Consider the following 15253-nt stretch of genomic DNA (forward strand, 5'->3'; position numbering starts at 1 on the left):
AGCAAAATTATCAGGAAAGCAAGTCAAAGCTATTTTTTGCTCTGATTTTGAGAGACAGAGAAAGAGAATTAGAGAGAGACAGAGACAGAAAGAGAAGGGAGACAGAAAGAAATACACAGAGACAGAGAGAGAAGTAGAGAGAGAAATAAAAGAGAAGAGACAAAAATGAGAGAATGAGAGAGAAAAGAAGAGGAGAGAGAGGTGAAGGATTAGTTTCTCCTCCCACCATACCCCCATGTCTTTGTTCCAAAGTTATGTCTAGTTTCTTAAGTTCCTCATCTATTTCCTATTTCTTTTCACATGGCCTCTAGTATACTCTGATATCAAAATCACCTCTGTTCCTTTCCCCATGGATCTTGACCCAGATGTTCTCCGGTATACTGCCTCTGGTTTGGGGTTTCCCTTACATGAGTATACTTACTACCCCAACACTATCTTCCCTATGCTGTTTCTTTTGGATGAAATATATCCATCCAAAACTACCTAGGTTCCATCCCTCCAAGTCTCAGAAATATTTGTGAGGACAAACTTGCCTCCTTATGTTAGGACCTCTTATTTATTGTCAAAAATTTGAGCACTTGTGCATAGATCCTGAGTCCATGGTTTTCCTACTTGCTGCTTGAATTTTTGCCTCTTCTTAACTTCTGATTGTCTCAGAACTGCTGTTCTTCTTGCTTTATCGTATCAACTTCCTTCGATGTCAGGCTTAATGGATATACTGGGCAGTTTTCTCCTTCCTCCCTCCTTTTTAGTGCTGCATTTATGTATATACCATATATTCCCAGTGGGCTGCTAGATCCTTGAAGTGAGGGACTGTTTTGCATCTTATATCCCTCAAATTGAAAACATCTCACTACATAGAGCAGGTACTTAATATTTTTCCAATTGAACTGAACTGAATTAATAAAACTGAAAGCTGCCTAATTCAGCTTTGCTCTTTCAAGAGATAAACTGGCAGCATTTTGTGACCAGAGGCAATGAGGAGCTGAGTAATTCATTTCCTGTGAAAGAACTTTTCTTCTTGGAAAAATCTTTCCAGCCATTATGTTAGTATGAGTTTGATGAATAATATAAGCATTCCAATTTTCTAATAAAATGGGGAAAGCCCTGCAGATCTGTCCTGGAGAGTTTCTATCAAGGGAGAGGGAGAGGAAGTGATTTGTAGTTCCAGCCGATTCTTGATTTTCTCCATCTTTGGATTAGGAGCAGAGCAAATGGTTGTTTGGGGCTCCCTTTGGGACCAGAATATAAATCCCTGTTCATTAAAAGCACTGGGAGAGCTTAACCATTAAGACTCCTTGTGTACTTGCTGACATTTCCCAAACCATTATCCAATAAACACACACCTAAAAAATCTGGATAGCAAAATGTACTGGTCTCATAGTCATAACAGGTTTCAGTGATCAAAATTCCAACTTCTCCAGATTCTGGAAGTACCACATGCAGAAAACCAGTTAAGTGAGAAAAGCTCAGTGACACATTCCCAAAACCATCGGGTAATAGAAAACATGGCTCCTACAACTGGATTAGAGAAACAATGTGGCAAAGTGCAAGGGATACCGGGTTCGGAATCACAGGACCTGGGTCTGAAAACTTGCTCTGCTACTATTTGTGACCCTAAGCAAGATACTTCACATCAAGGGCCTCAGTTTCCTCATCTGTAAAATGAGAAAGTTGGACTCCATAGCCTCTGATATTGTTTTTTCTTCCTCTAGAGCTCTGATCCTATTTTCTGAAAACTGGTGGCGACAATTATGCTTCCTATTGTATAGGATTGCTTTGAAGAAAATGGTTGATAAGCCTTAGAGCGTGAAAGAAATTTGATACATTATGTGGTATCACACACACACACACACACACACACACACACAGAGTGTCCCAAAAGTCTTAGTGCAATTTTATGCTTTAGTAACTGTAATAGTAATAGACTTACTAGCTATTAGATCTTAAAACTGAATTTAGACTTTTGGGACACTCTGTGTATGTGTGTGTGTGTGTGTGTATGTATATGTACACGTTTGTGTGTATATGTGCATGTATGTATTTGTGCATTTGTACATACACACATACCACTCCACCCCAATTACGGATCTATTCCAATTTTATATCATGTGTGTATATGAATATATACACATAAATACATATATGTATATACACACATATATACATACACACATGATATAAATTTGGAATAGATCCATAACTGGGGTAGAGTAATGGGGACTTGTCACAGGGTACTAAATATTGAAAGCTCTTACAGTTCTTCAGCAGAAGAAAAACTAAATTTAGCACCTATTTAGGAAGTTCCATTAATTAAAATGATAGGCTATTGAATGATCTACTTGCTTCCTTCCCCTGTCAACTTCACTCCTCCCAGAAGTGGCCACTGTGTGTCAGGATTTGCCCACTACCTCCGCCCACCCGTTTGCACTCTCCCACTTACCCGAGGAACAGTTTGCAGACCTGCAGACACACGTGCACATGCGCGCACACACACACACACGCACACTACAACACTAATTGAGAATAAATATACAAACCAGGATGTTTCCTTGTGTTTAATCTAGTTGGTGTTAGATTGACCTTTGATGACTGTCCAAATTGTTCTGAGAAGGACATTAAGGATTAAATAATTTGTAGGCTTTTCGAGAAGTCAAGTAGAGTGGGTAATGGGAAGATCTTTTATCTGTTTTCCTTTTCACAATGATATTTGGCAGAAAAAATGAGAATGGGGGGAGACAGAATAAGCACCCCCTTTCTCATCGCCTCTCAGAAGCACACAGCAACTCGCTCAGGAAGATAATGAATAGGATCACTAGAAATTCTCCATCTGTGGTTTGGAACCACTCATTCATTCTCTGAAAATTATTAAGCACTCACCTTAACCAAAGAACTGGCAGCTAGCTGGTGCAGTGAATAGAGCACTAGGTCTGAAGTCAAGAGTCCCTGAATTTAAATTTGACCTCAGATACTTACTAGCTGTGTGACCCTGGGCAAGTCATTTAACTAATGTTTGCCTCAGTTTCCTCAACTATAAAATGGGGATAGTAATAGCACTGATCTCCCAGGGTTGTTGTGAGGATTAAATGAGATAATAATTATAAAGTGCCCAGCACATAGTAAGTACTATATAAATATTAGCTATAATTTGTCCTAACGGTGGGTGTCAGAGAGAAAACTTAAGGAGTGAAGTCATTAGGAGAGTGATGTGAGAGAGTGACTGAAGTCACAGAAGAGAGTGAGCACATGGGTATGGTTTGTGACGTGTTTGCTAGAACTTCCCAGTGCTTTTGTACTGCCTGGGCAAGTCAGTTACTATCGAAATGTTATTATTATAATAATTATAAATACCCTGTATTTGCACATTATTTATTTTCATTATATAATTTTATGTAGTACATTATGTAATATAGTACATTTGTGCATTATATAAAATATGATTATACACGACCATATTAGGATACAATATTTATTATCTATTATCTATCATACATACATCAGAATTATATATAATACATTATATAGGTGTAATGTATATAATAAAATTATATAATATATAATAAATTTAATACGTGATATATAGTTGTGTGTGTGTGTGTGTGTGTATGAAATGAGGCAGCTAGATGGCACATTGGATAGAGCACTAGGCCTAGAATCAGGAAGACCTGAGTTGAAATCTAGCCTTAGATACTTATTAGCTGTGTGACCCTGGGCAAGTCATTTAACCTCTGTTTGCCTCTGGACAAGGAAATGGCAAACCTCTCCAGTATCCTTGCCAAGCAAATCTCAAGGACAGTATTGGCATGATGTGGTGCATGAGGTCACAAAGAATTGGATATAACTGAATGACGCAACGACAACAACTATAAATATATGTATATAATATCTATATTGTGTATAACATTTGCATAGTCTATTTTATATATTATGAATAATAATAGTAATTATTATTAGCATCATCATCCTGGTGGTGGGAGAGGCATAAAGTTTAGATAAAATAGAGTACCTGCCCCCATTGAGCTTATAGTGTAGCCAGGGGATAAGACACATACATAGAAACTATAATGTACAACAGTATGAAATAAGTGAATGAGAAAAGTACAACACAAAATTTCTTATGAGGTTCAAGGTCATTAATGACTTGCATGTATTAGCAGGTAGGACAATACAGATTTATGGGACTATATAGGATTTGTAAGACTGTATATTTACAGGACTATATAGATTTATAGGACTATATAGGATTTGTAGGACTATATATTTACAGGACTATATAGATTTTGAGCTAGAAGGCATCATAGGGTCCATCAAGTCCAAGACCCTCGTTTTATAGATGAGGAAACTGAGACTTGAGAGAGGTTAAACAACCTGCTTATGGTCAGAAAACTACTCCGAGGCAGGATATAAACCCAGATCTTCCTGACTTCAGGTCCATCACACTAGCCACTGGACAGCACTGCCCCTCACTAGGAGAAGGCTTCCTGGAGTGGCACTTGGGTGGTGCATTAAGCCAACAAGTGAAGGGAAGGAGGGAGAACATTCTGGCATGGAGAAAAATACGAACAAAGGGACAGAGGTATCAGAGCAAAGAGTGCGCAAAGCATACACCATCAATAGGTAACAGTTACATCCCTGTGGATCAGCTGCAGGCTGCTCAGGGCATCTGGTGAGAGTGATTTTATACTCATGTTGCATGTCAATTACTCATGATGCTTCTTCAACAGGCCCAGGGCAGAACTGACTGCTGTGATCCTACCTGGATGCTCCTGTAGCATCAGGCTGTTCTCTCTTTCTCAGCATCATTAGGCTCCATCATCTGAGTTAAAATAGAATCAGAGCATTTTAGAGCAGCCCTCTCCCATCTTATAGATGAGCGGAGAGAGGCTGGGAGGTGAAATGATTTGCCAAGGCCAGTAGAAGAGAGGGGTTTTCATTTAAGGTTTTCTGATTACAAATGTCATCCTCATCCTCCTTTACTACACTGGATTCCAATGGTAGTAGCTGTGTTTTTCCATTAAACCTTGAGATTTCCCCTCATCTTTTATGAATGAAAACAAAGTATTTATTAAGCATTTAATACATGTAAAACACACTGGGCAAAGTTCTGGGGACAAAAATAGAAAAACGAAGCAGGCCTTGTTCTCAAAGAGCTTACATTCTAATGGAGAAAACACAACATAGATAGGAAGTTTCAGCTGAAGGTCAGATGGAAAGGTCCCATGGTTTTTTTTTTTAACAAACAAAAGAAACAAAGTTCAATGTCATTTTAATGGACAAAAAGAGAAAGGGAGGGGGAAATCTTGTATCTTGTGGTAGAAACCCTCTGGGACCACTTCCCTGATTTGTAGTCACAAGTTGAAGTCCCTAGAAAGTGAATAGTATTACTTACGACTCTAGGTTTAACCCTGAAGAGACATAAGGCAAAAAAAAAAAAAGTGACTCACAACTCGTTTCCTCTTCTTCTTTCACAGAGAGCATGAAGTCCACGGGTGCACTCCTCTGCTGGGCTCCAGGGATCAATCCCCCTGTACAATCTGCAGCCACATTCCTTAAAGCTGCTTTCTCCTTCCAGTGGCTTCCTTTCTTAACCTGTTAGTGTCTATGTTGGTGCACGTTTGTCCTCAGTGTGTCTTTCTCTGCTCCCACCTAGATGTGTTGTTTGCTATTGGTTCATTCTCTCCAATAATATGGTTGGTGAGATGGGAGTGGTTGATGTAACACTCCCTCTGCGCTCACTCTCTACTACCTTACTACCCTCTGGGACAGGCTCAAGGGCCTGACTTCTCAAGTCATTCCAGATCCTGGAGTATATAACAACTTGTAGAGTTCATCTACTATTTAAACCCTACAGGGTATGCTGACTTTGTTTTAAGAATGTGATTGGCTAACCAAAGAGGAGTTCACACCTCGTAAAGAGAGAACTAATAGGGCATAAACCATATCATTCACACATTTGAAACTTCATTGTGTATGGCCTCCCATCCACTTAATAATTCATAATTATGTTAATTGGGGTTTGGAGTGGAAACCTACACTTACAGTGGAAATTCACAGAGACCTTCCTCTAGGAGGTTGTCATTCAAAGCTCTTTTAGTAACCTACCCTAACCCCACCTTTCCAGTCATCTTACACCTTACACCCTCTTCCCCACCCCTCCCACCCCCCACCCCATACTCTTGAACCCAGTGACACTGGCCTCCTTGTTTCATTTCCCAGCTCTGGATCTCCCATGCTTACAATGCTCTCCTTCCTCAACTCTACCCACTGACTTCCCCAGCTTTCTTCAAGTCTAAGCTAAAATCTTACCTTCTACAGGAAGTCTTTCCAAATCCTTCTTAATTCTAGTGCCTTCCCTCAGTTAATTATTTCCTATTCATCCTATATATAGCTTGTTTGTATATATCTATTTGCATGTTGTCTCCACTACTGAGTGTAAGCTCCTTGGGGGCAAGAACTCTCTTTTGCCTTTTCTTGTGTGTCCCAAGTGCTTAGCACAGTTGCCTGGCATATAGTAGGTGCTTAGTAAATGCTTATTGACTGGCTGACTGACTCTAGGTCAGCAAGTCACCAGAGTCGCCACCTATCTGTTGTTTCTCATTTGCTGCATGACCAGCCTGCTTCTTTTTTTTTTGACCCCACATTGCTTGAATATTTCCTGTATAATTTCTTGCACGTGTTTGTAAAGAGTAGGACTGGTATAGACTCTGAAAGATAGGAAGGAAAGTATTTATTACATCAGGTTCCGGGCTTTCTCTTCTTTTCCAGGCTACTTGCATAAGAAGAAATCAAAGCCAATACGTTGTAACATGTGCTCCCTCCCCAGCCTTTCCATATAAAGATTGTTTGTTATTATTACCTTTTGAGAGGTGAGGAAATTGAAGTCAATAGGCAGAGTCACAACTAGAACACTAGGTCTTGGACTCTGTGCTCAGTCTTCATTCCTGTGAGTCTAGCCAACATTAGCATATTCATTAAGGGAAGGGAATAAGTATTTATAGAGAGCTTGCTGTGTGCCAGCCACTGTGCTGAGTATTTTACAAATATTATCTCATTTGATCCTCACAACAACGCAGATCAACAACTTTGGGAGGTAGGTGCTAGCATTATCCCCACATTTGAGGAAAATGAGGCAAACAGAGGTTAAAATGACTTGCCCAGGATCACCCAGCTAATAAGTGTCTAAGCTTAGATTTGAATTCGAGTCTTCTTGACTCACTTAATGTACTGTGAAACCTCCCTCTAGGTCTTAAAATGTTTCTTATGCAGTACCAGACCTGTCTATCCATTTCCCTTCTCTCACGGTATGTGACTAACCTGCCTTCTTTTCTTACTACACATTTATTTCCTAGATAACATCTCTCTTACTAGGCAGCTAGGTGGCACAGTGAATAGAGCACCAGGTCTGGAGTCAGGAAGACCTGAGTTCAAATCCAGCCTCAGACACTTACTAGCTGTGTGATCCTGGGCAAGTCATTTAACCCTGTTTGCCTCAGTTTCCTCATCTATAGAATGAGTTGGAAAAGGAAATGACAAACCACCCCAATAAATTTGTCAAGAAAACCCCAGATGGAGTTTATAAGAGTTGGAGATACCAAACAAGAACGACAAACAGCATCCCTTATACCGTTTCTTGCATGTATCATCATTAGTGATGTTCTGGAGGCTTTTGGAACCAGCATAGCCTCCTTCTTGCTCTTAGGATCACTCATAATTTTTACTCTTCAGAACTTGTAGTATTCCATGATTCACAGCCGTATGTCATTGCTAGAAGTATACTGATGTTAAAAAGATGGATTTTTGTTTTAGAGAGTAAGCTTGGGAACGTTGAAAGAACCGTTCAGTTTCCCAAATGTAATTTGGCTTGCTCTCTTCCTCCTCTTTGGTTCTGGGCCCAGCTCAGTTTTCTATCTTTAGTGTCTGACTAAGGTACAGGTGCTCTTGTATTGGTTGGCTCCTATGGCTGGAATACACCTGTAGTCCTCTCCCTGCTTCCCTTCACCTACCGCCTCTGCCTCTTAGAATCCTGGGATTCCTTCAAGGTTCACCTCAAACATCGTCTTCTACAGAAAGCCTTTCCCAATCATCCCGACTCCTACTACTCTGCCTCCCCAAACTACCTTGTATTCAAGTTGTATATATTACATATATACGAAACATACACACATATGTATTTATGTTGTCTCCCTCATTAGAATGTAAGCTCCTTGAGGGTAAAACTGTTTTTACTTTTGTACTTTGGTCTTTATATCCGCCATATCAGCATAGCCCTGACACATAGCAAGCACTTAATAAGTGTTCATTGATTGATTCATTGGTTAGTTGAAGGATCATGTCAATTAATTGACCTTACGGATCAAGTCACCATTCTTATGATTCCCCTTACCTGGCTGCCATTCCCCTCTGTGTGTTGTCTCCAACTATTAGAATACAAATTCCCTGAGGACAGGGATTATTTCACTTTTTGTACTGACTACAATGTCTGGTACAAAGTTAGTACTCAATAAATGCCTTTTGTTTCATTCATTCACAAGTTCTGGCCATGCACCCCATATCATAGTCTTGACAATGTTTCTTTTGGACACCTGGATTTTTTTCTACCTGAAATTTTAGGTCAGTATCTTTTGCTTTTGAAATCCCTGGGTCCCTGTGGAAGTTATTTTACCTCTCTGAGCCACAATTTCCCACCTACAAAATGGAACCAATAATCTCATAGGACTGTTGTGAGAAAAACACCTTGTAAACTGTAAAGCTATAGAAATAGGAACTATTTTGATTCCTTTCAGTTTATTTGAAAAAGTACTGCTAAGCCAAAAGCAGTGGACTGTTGGTTTTTTTCTATGTAATTCTTTAGGGGGAGAATCGTGGGTGGAGAGAGACTAACGGGTGGACCTGTGAATTCACTGATATACTGCATTCCTTCTATCAAGGCCGTACTGTCACTTATAGTCTTTCTTGCCAGTATGTGTCAGAGAAGGTACCGAAACCCACATCTTCTTAATTCTAAGCTGGTTCTCCAGAGCCTTTTATACATGATGATTCTGGCTCAAATTATTTTCTTATAGAAACGGAAATTAAACTTTAAAAATCACAGCAATTGGAAAGGCTGAGCATTTAGCAGCTGCCATTTACATATCCTGCTTTCAAAAGACATGAGAGTTTAAACTACACTTGTACTTTGCATTAAGGTTGAGATAACTGATGTTCACAAGCACATCAATGGTTTCCCTTTTCCAACAATCTGGCTTTAATTTAGAGGTTGATTTTACCAGCTTTTCATTTAGTTTTCTGTGGTTGCTGATGAAATCTTTTGAATGTTGATGTAGCTTGTGTTCTAACAAGTGCTTCTCAAATAAAATGCGGATTCCACAGCCTCACTTTGGAATGCCTTTTGGTATTACTGCAAAAAGCAAAATATTGCAAGGTGCAAAAGGTGAACCTCAATTTCTTCATCTGTAAAATGGGGGTCATACTATCTACCTCATAGAGTTGTCAGGAAGGAAATGTTTTATCGGACCTTAAAGCTGTACAGAAATAAATGAACATATCACAACACACCGAGCACATGCACATATAACCCAGCAAACATATAGTATACACATGCGTGTACACACACACACACACACACACACACACACACACACACACACTCCAGGAATTCCAAATTATATTTCCTTGAAATAAGAGACAGCATAGTGTACCAGAAAGAATACTGCCCTAGGACTCCAGGGATTTGGGTTCAAGTGTCACCTTCACTCTTCACTTGTTGTGTAAACTCAGACAAGTTGTTTTTCTTCTGTAGCACTTAGTTTCCTCAGCTATAAAATGAGAGCATTAGCCATTATGTTTCTTCCCAAACCCTCCCCCTTTCCAGATTTTCCTACTGCTGTTGAGTACACCACTATGTTCCCCAGTATCCGGGCTGGCAACCTAAGCGTCATTTTCAGCTCCTCACTCTCTCTCACTGCCCATATCCCATCTCTTGTCAAGTCCTGTCAATTTACCCTCAAAACTTCCCTCATATACTCCCCTTTTCCTTCTCTGACCCTGCCACCACCCTGATGCAGATTCCCATCCACTCATTCCTGGACAACTGCAATAGCCTTCTGGTCAGTCTTCCTGTCTCAGTCTCTCCCTACTACAATCCAGCATCTTCTCTGCTATTAATTTGATTTTCCTAAAGCAAAAATCTGACCATGTTACCTCCCCTCAACCTTCATTCATTCAATTCCATCGGCTCCCTATTTCCTCTAGGACAGAACATAAAATCCTCCATTCGGCACTCAAAGCTCTCTATAGTCTTCTAACACCTTACTTCCCTGATCTCTCTAACAGTGTACTCTGTGACTTAATGATAGTGGCCTCCTTGATATTCCTCCAACAAGACTTCCCATCTCCTCACTCCTGAAGTTTTCACTAGCTGTCCCCCATGCCTGGAATTTTCTCCCTCCTCATCTCTACTTCCTGGCTTCCCTGGCTTCCTTCCACTTCTAGCTAAAATCTTTCCTTCTGTAGGAAGTCTTTCTTGATCTACCTTAATTCTCATGGTTTCCTTCTGTTCATTACCTCCAATTCATTTTGTCTATAGCTTGTTGGTATTTAGTTGTTTGCATGTTGTCTCCCCCATTAAAAGGTGAGCTCTTTGAGGGCAGGCCCTATCTTTTGTCTTCTTTTGTATCCCTGTCACTTAGCACAGTGCCTGGTATAGAAGAGGTGCTTAGTAAATGCTCATTGACTAACTTACTAGACTATCTAGTTCTGAGATCTCTTCTGTATGATCACTTCTCTCAGAGATCTGTGAACTTCAATTTCAGACTATTTTTAAAGGTAGTTTAAATAAGAGATTAAGAAAAGTACCATTTACATTTTATAACAATAAATCAGTGTTCTAATATTTATGTAGCTTTATCCCTAGATACTTTATGTATGGGACAATAGAATAAATGAACTGTTAAATATCTTTCCAGGGAGTCATTAAAAAGATAATTCTAGCCTCTTCTAATCATGAATGATTCCAGACCACATTCCTCAACTCCTCCTCACAACCCCCCAAGAATAGGGGGTGTCAGCTCAAGCAGTCTGGCCAAATTGTAGTCTGCTTTCCATCCTGAGTCTGAATTTCTTCTTTTCTTCTTATCTTAAGGTTGCAGCCCTACTGACACTAATAAAATGGAGACCAAGTTCCATCTGAGAGCATAGAGGAAGGAAGTATTCCACTTTCTATTGGTAATTTGGGCCTCTGTCTTACTGGGATAGGGTTCAAATTTGGGAAGAAGAGATGTGAGAGAAAACTGCTCTTCCAGAAACCAAATGAGAAAGGTAATGATCTCATTGCTATTTTTCTCTTGCCTTCCCAGAATCTCTAGTCCTTAGCTTGGAAAATATCTCTTTGGCTTTTCTCACTGTGTGTACTGCTGAAAAATGAAGCAGGCTGTCAAAACAATTATCTAGAATATTATAAAAATAATATCCTATTTGTTTTTAATGACCAACTACTTCCCTGAATTTTGTCAAACTGGTTTGCATATATCAGTTAATCAATGAATTTTTGAGTTTCCCACTTGCCAGTCTTTGTACGCTTTACTTACCATTCCTCATACAAGATACTCGATATCCTGACTGTGTGGACCTTTGCATTGTTTGTCCCCCATACCTAGAATGTTCTTCTTTCTCACCTCCAACTTAGTTTCCCTGACTTCCTTCAAGATTCAATTGGAATTCTTTTGTCTGCATGAAATCTCTTCCCATTCCCCCGCTGCTAGTACCTTCCCTCTGAGATTACCTTCCATGGTTGAGTATGTATATGCCTTCTTTACAACTAAAATGTGAGTTTCTTGAGTGCAAGGGATCTGTTTTTTCCCCCATTTCTCTGTATCCACAGTGCTTAGTACAATACCTGGTACACAGTAAGCATTTAATAAATTCTGCCTGCAGACTGGGTATGTTAGTGGTGGGCAAGGGCAAGAAGGAGGGAGATCCAGAGGCATATTAGTTTACAGTCAGTATAATTAGGGACAGAATATGTTATACACACGGAAAAATAATCAGCATATCAGCAAATAATGGGTGTCACCCACATTAAATCAGGTAATTTAATGGAATTGTAGATGCCTATGTGTTGGTATGATTGCAAGATGTTTCATGGAGAAGTGGCTTTGAATTGAGCTTTGAAGAGCGGATAGGATTTGGTTAATAGAGAGGAAGCAGGGAAATGGCTGACGATGGGGTGAAGAAACCACAAAGCAGGAGGCTTGTTGGCACATCTTAGGAAAACAGTTTGGATGGAGCAGAAAGTTCAGACCCTAGAATCATAAAATCTGAATTGGAAGGGACCTCTGAGGTTACCTAGCCTTAACTGTCCATTGAAACACAAAACCTCTCTATAAACTCCTCAACAATTGGTTTGTTTTGGAGGAACTGGAGGAAACAAGACTGGAAAAATAGTATGGGGCCAAATTATGCAGGGTCAGAATGCCAAGATTAAGGAACTCAAGATTTATTAGGTAGACAATAAGAACCCAGTAAAAGAGTGTGAGTAGGGAAGAGACATAGCATGACATTAAAAAAAAAATCTGCTCAAAGACTAACATGCATTTCTGTGTGTGGTTAGAAGGAAAAAGCATTTATTAAATGCCTACTATGTGTCAGCCACTGTCCTAAGCAGCTTTACAAATATTATCTAATTTGATCCTCACAATAGTCTTGGGAAGTTGGTGTTATTATTATCCCCATTTTACAAGTGAGGAAACTGAGGCAGACAGAGAACAATTGACCTGTCTAGGATCCTGCTTTGGAGGTGTCTGTCCCAGTCCTGGGTCTAGGTATGCTGCCTTACTAACAAAGTTTAGTGATGTTAGCTCCTGCCCCAGACTGGGGGATGGATTTTTTCCCTTTCCTTGTGGCAGGCTCTCCCCTTGCATGTCTCCAGTTACGCCTTGTGTCCTTGCCTTAGATGCTCCAATATAAAGGACTATTTTAGCCTCATCTGGCTCATATGACAAATCCTCAATAACTCCATGAAACAGACTCCAACAAACACCTAAAAGAATCCTTATACTCAATAGCACGTCACTCTCCACTATTAAAGCTTATTGTTTGTTAAAGAAAGCAAGGACATCAACTTTAATCATTCTATACCAACACTGTCCGCTGTATTTCGTGCACAGTCACTCACAGAATCTCATAGGTGGAAAAACATCAGGGATCATAGAGTCCAACCAATATTCCAATAAGAATCCCCTCTACAAAATCCCTGACAAGCACCTCGCCAAGCTTTGCTGGATACGCCTTTGGAGATGAAGACCACCTAGGACTTGTCTTTTAGCTGCCAGATCACACTGTTGACTCATAATGAGCTTGTCGTCTGCAAAACCTCCAAGATCTAGTTTAAATAAAATGCTGTATGGTGATTTTTTGAATCAGAATATAAATCTTTACATTTATCTTTATTGCATTTCACTGACTTAGACTCTTTCTAACATTCTAACCTATCAAGAGCTTTTTGAATCCTGTTTGTTGTCATCCGTGTGGTAACTACCCCTCCTATCAATTTGTTACCTGCAAACTTGCATTGATAAAAATTCTTGAATAGCTCAGAACCAACCACATGTACCAGGGACACTTTCCTACAGACATCCTCCCAAGTGAGCATCAAACTATTAATGAGTCCAGCCTTCAAACCAGTTCCAAATGTTCTTAAATGCAATATCACCTAACTCACATCCTTATATCGTGTCCACAAGAGTATCATGAGAGCCCTTGCCAAATGCTTTGTTAAAGGTAGACTGTGCCTACAATGCTCCTCTGACCTACCAGTATGGTAGCCCTGTGAAAAAAAGGAAATGAGGTTGGTCTAACAGGACCCACACTCAATAAAACTGTAATGGCTTCTTATTATCACCCTTACCTTTTATATTCACTTGCTCTGTTTAATAATCTACCACTCCCTCCCTTTACAGATGAAGAAATAGAGGCCAAGAGATATTAAATTACTTGCCATGGTCACAATAGTAAGTAGCAGAGGCAGCAGGTGCCTCAGTGGATAGAACATTGGACCTGGAATCTGGAAGACCAGAGTGCAAACCTGTCCTCAGAGACCTGCTAGTTGTGTGACCCTGGGCAAGTCACTTAGTCCATGTTTGCCTTGGTGTCTTCATCTGTAAAATGGGGGTAATAATAGTATATACCTCTCAGGGTTGTTATGAGGCTCAAATCTCATAATATATGTAAAGTGCCTAGCACAATGCCTGGTACATAGTAGGCACTATATAAGTGTTAGCTATTATTATTAACCTATGTTTGCCTCAATTTCTTCAACAGTCAAATGAGGATCATAATAACACCTACTTCATATGGTTGTTGTGAGGATCAAATGAAGTAATATTTGTAAAATGCACTTAGCACAGTGCCTGACACATAGTAAGTACTATATAAATGCTTTTAAAGAAAGGTAATAGGTCTGAGGTCCCGCCTCATACCTATCAGAGTGGATAATATTATAAAAAAGGAAAACAATAAATGTTGGAGAGGATGTGGGAAAACTGGGACATGAATGCACTGTTGGTCAAGTTGTGAACTGATCTAGACATTCTGGATCATTGCTCTCACTCAAAAGAAACTCAAGATGTGCAGATTTAGAGAATCCACCCCAAATGTTCACCTGGACATGGACATGTCCTCGAGTCATTCTGGAGAACAATTTGGAACTATACCCAAAGGGCTATAAAACTGTGCATAGCCTTTGATCCAGCAATACCACTGCTAGGTGTCTTATCCTGCCAGGTGATCTTCAGAGTCTTCCTAAGACAATTCAAATAAAAGAGATTCAGTTTCCTGGCATGGCACTGCTATACTGTCTAGGTTTCATAGGCATACAACAATGAGGTCAGTGCAACGACTCTGTAGACCTTCAGTTTGGTGGTCAGTCTAATACCTTTTCTCTCCCACACTTTCCTTTGGAGCCTCCCAAACACTGAACTAGCTCTGGCAATGCATGTGTCATCCTCACTATCAACGTGTACGTTCCTGGAAAGTATACAACCAAGATAAGTGAACTTATCCACAGTATTCAAAATTTCTCCATTTGCTGTAAATAATGGCTCCACATACAGATGGTGTGGTGCAGGCTGATAGAGCACCTGAGTTTTCTTGGTGCTCATTGTTAGGCCAAAATTAGCCTAAGCAGCAGAGAATCGATCCATGCTTTGCTGCATCTCAGCTTCAGAGGCTGCATTGAGTGCACGATGCACCAACACTC

This window comes from Phascolarctos cinereus, unplaced genomic scaffold, assembly GCF_003287225.1.
Source record: "Phascolarctos cinereus isolate Bilbo 61053 unplaced genomic scaffold, phaCin_HiC Scaffold_9;HRSCAF=440, whole genome shotgun sequence".
Taxonomy (NCBI): Eukaryota; Metazoa; Chordata; class Mammalia; order Diprotodontia; family Phascolarctidae; genus Phascolarctos; species Phascolarctos cinereus.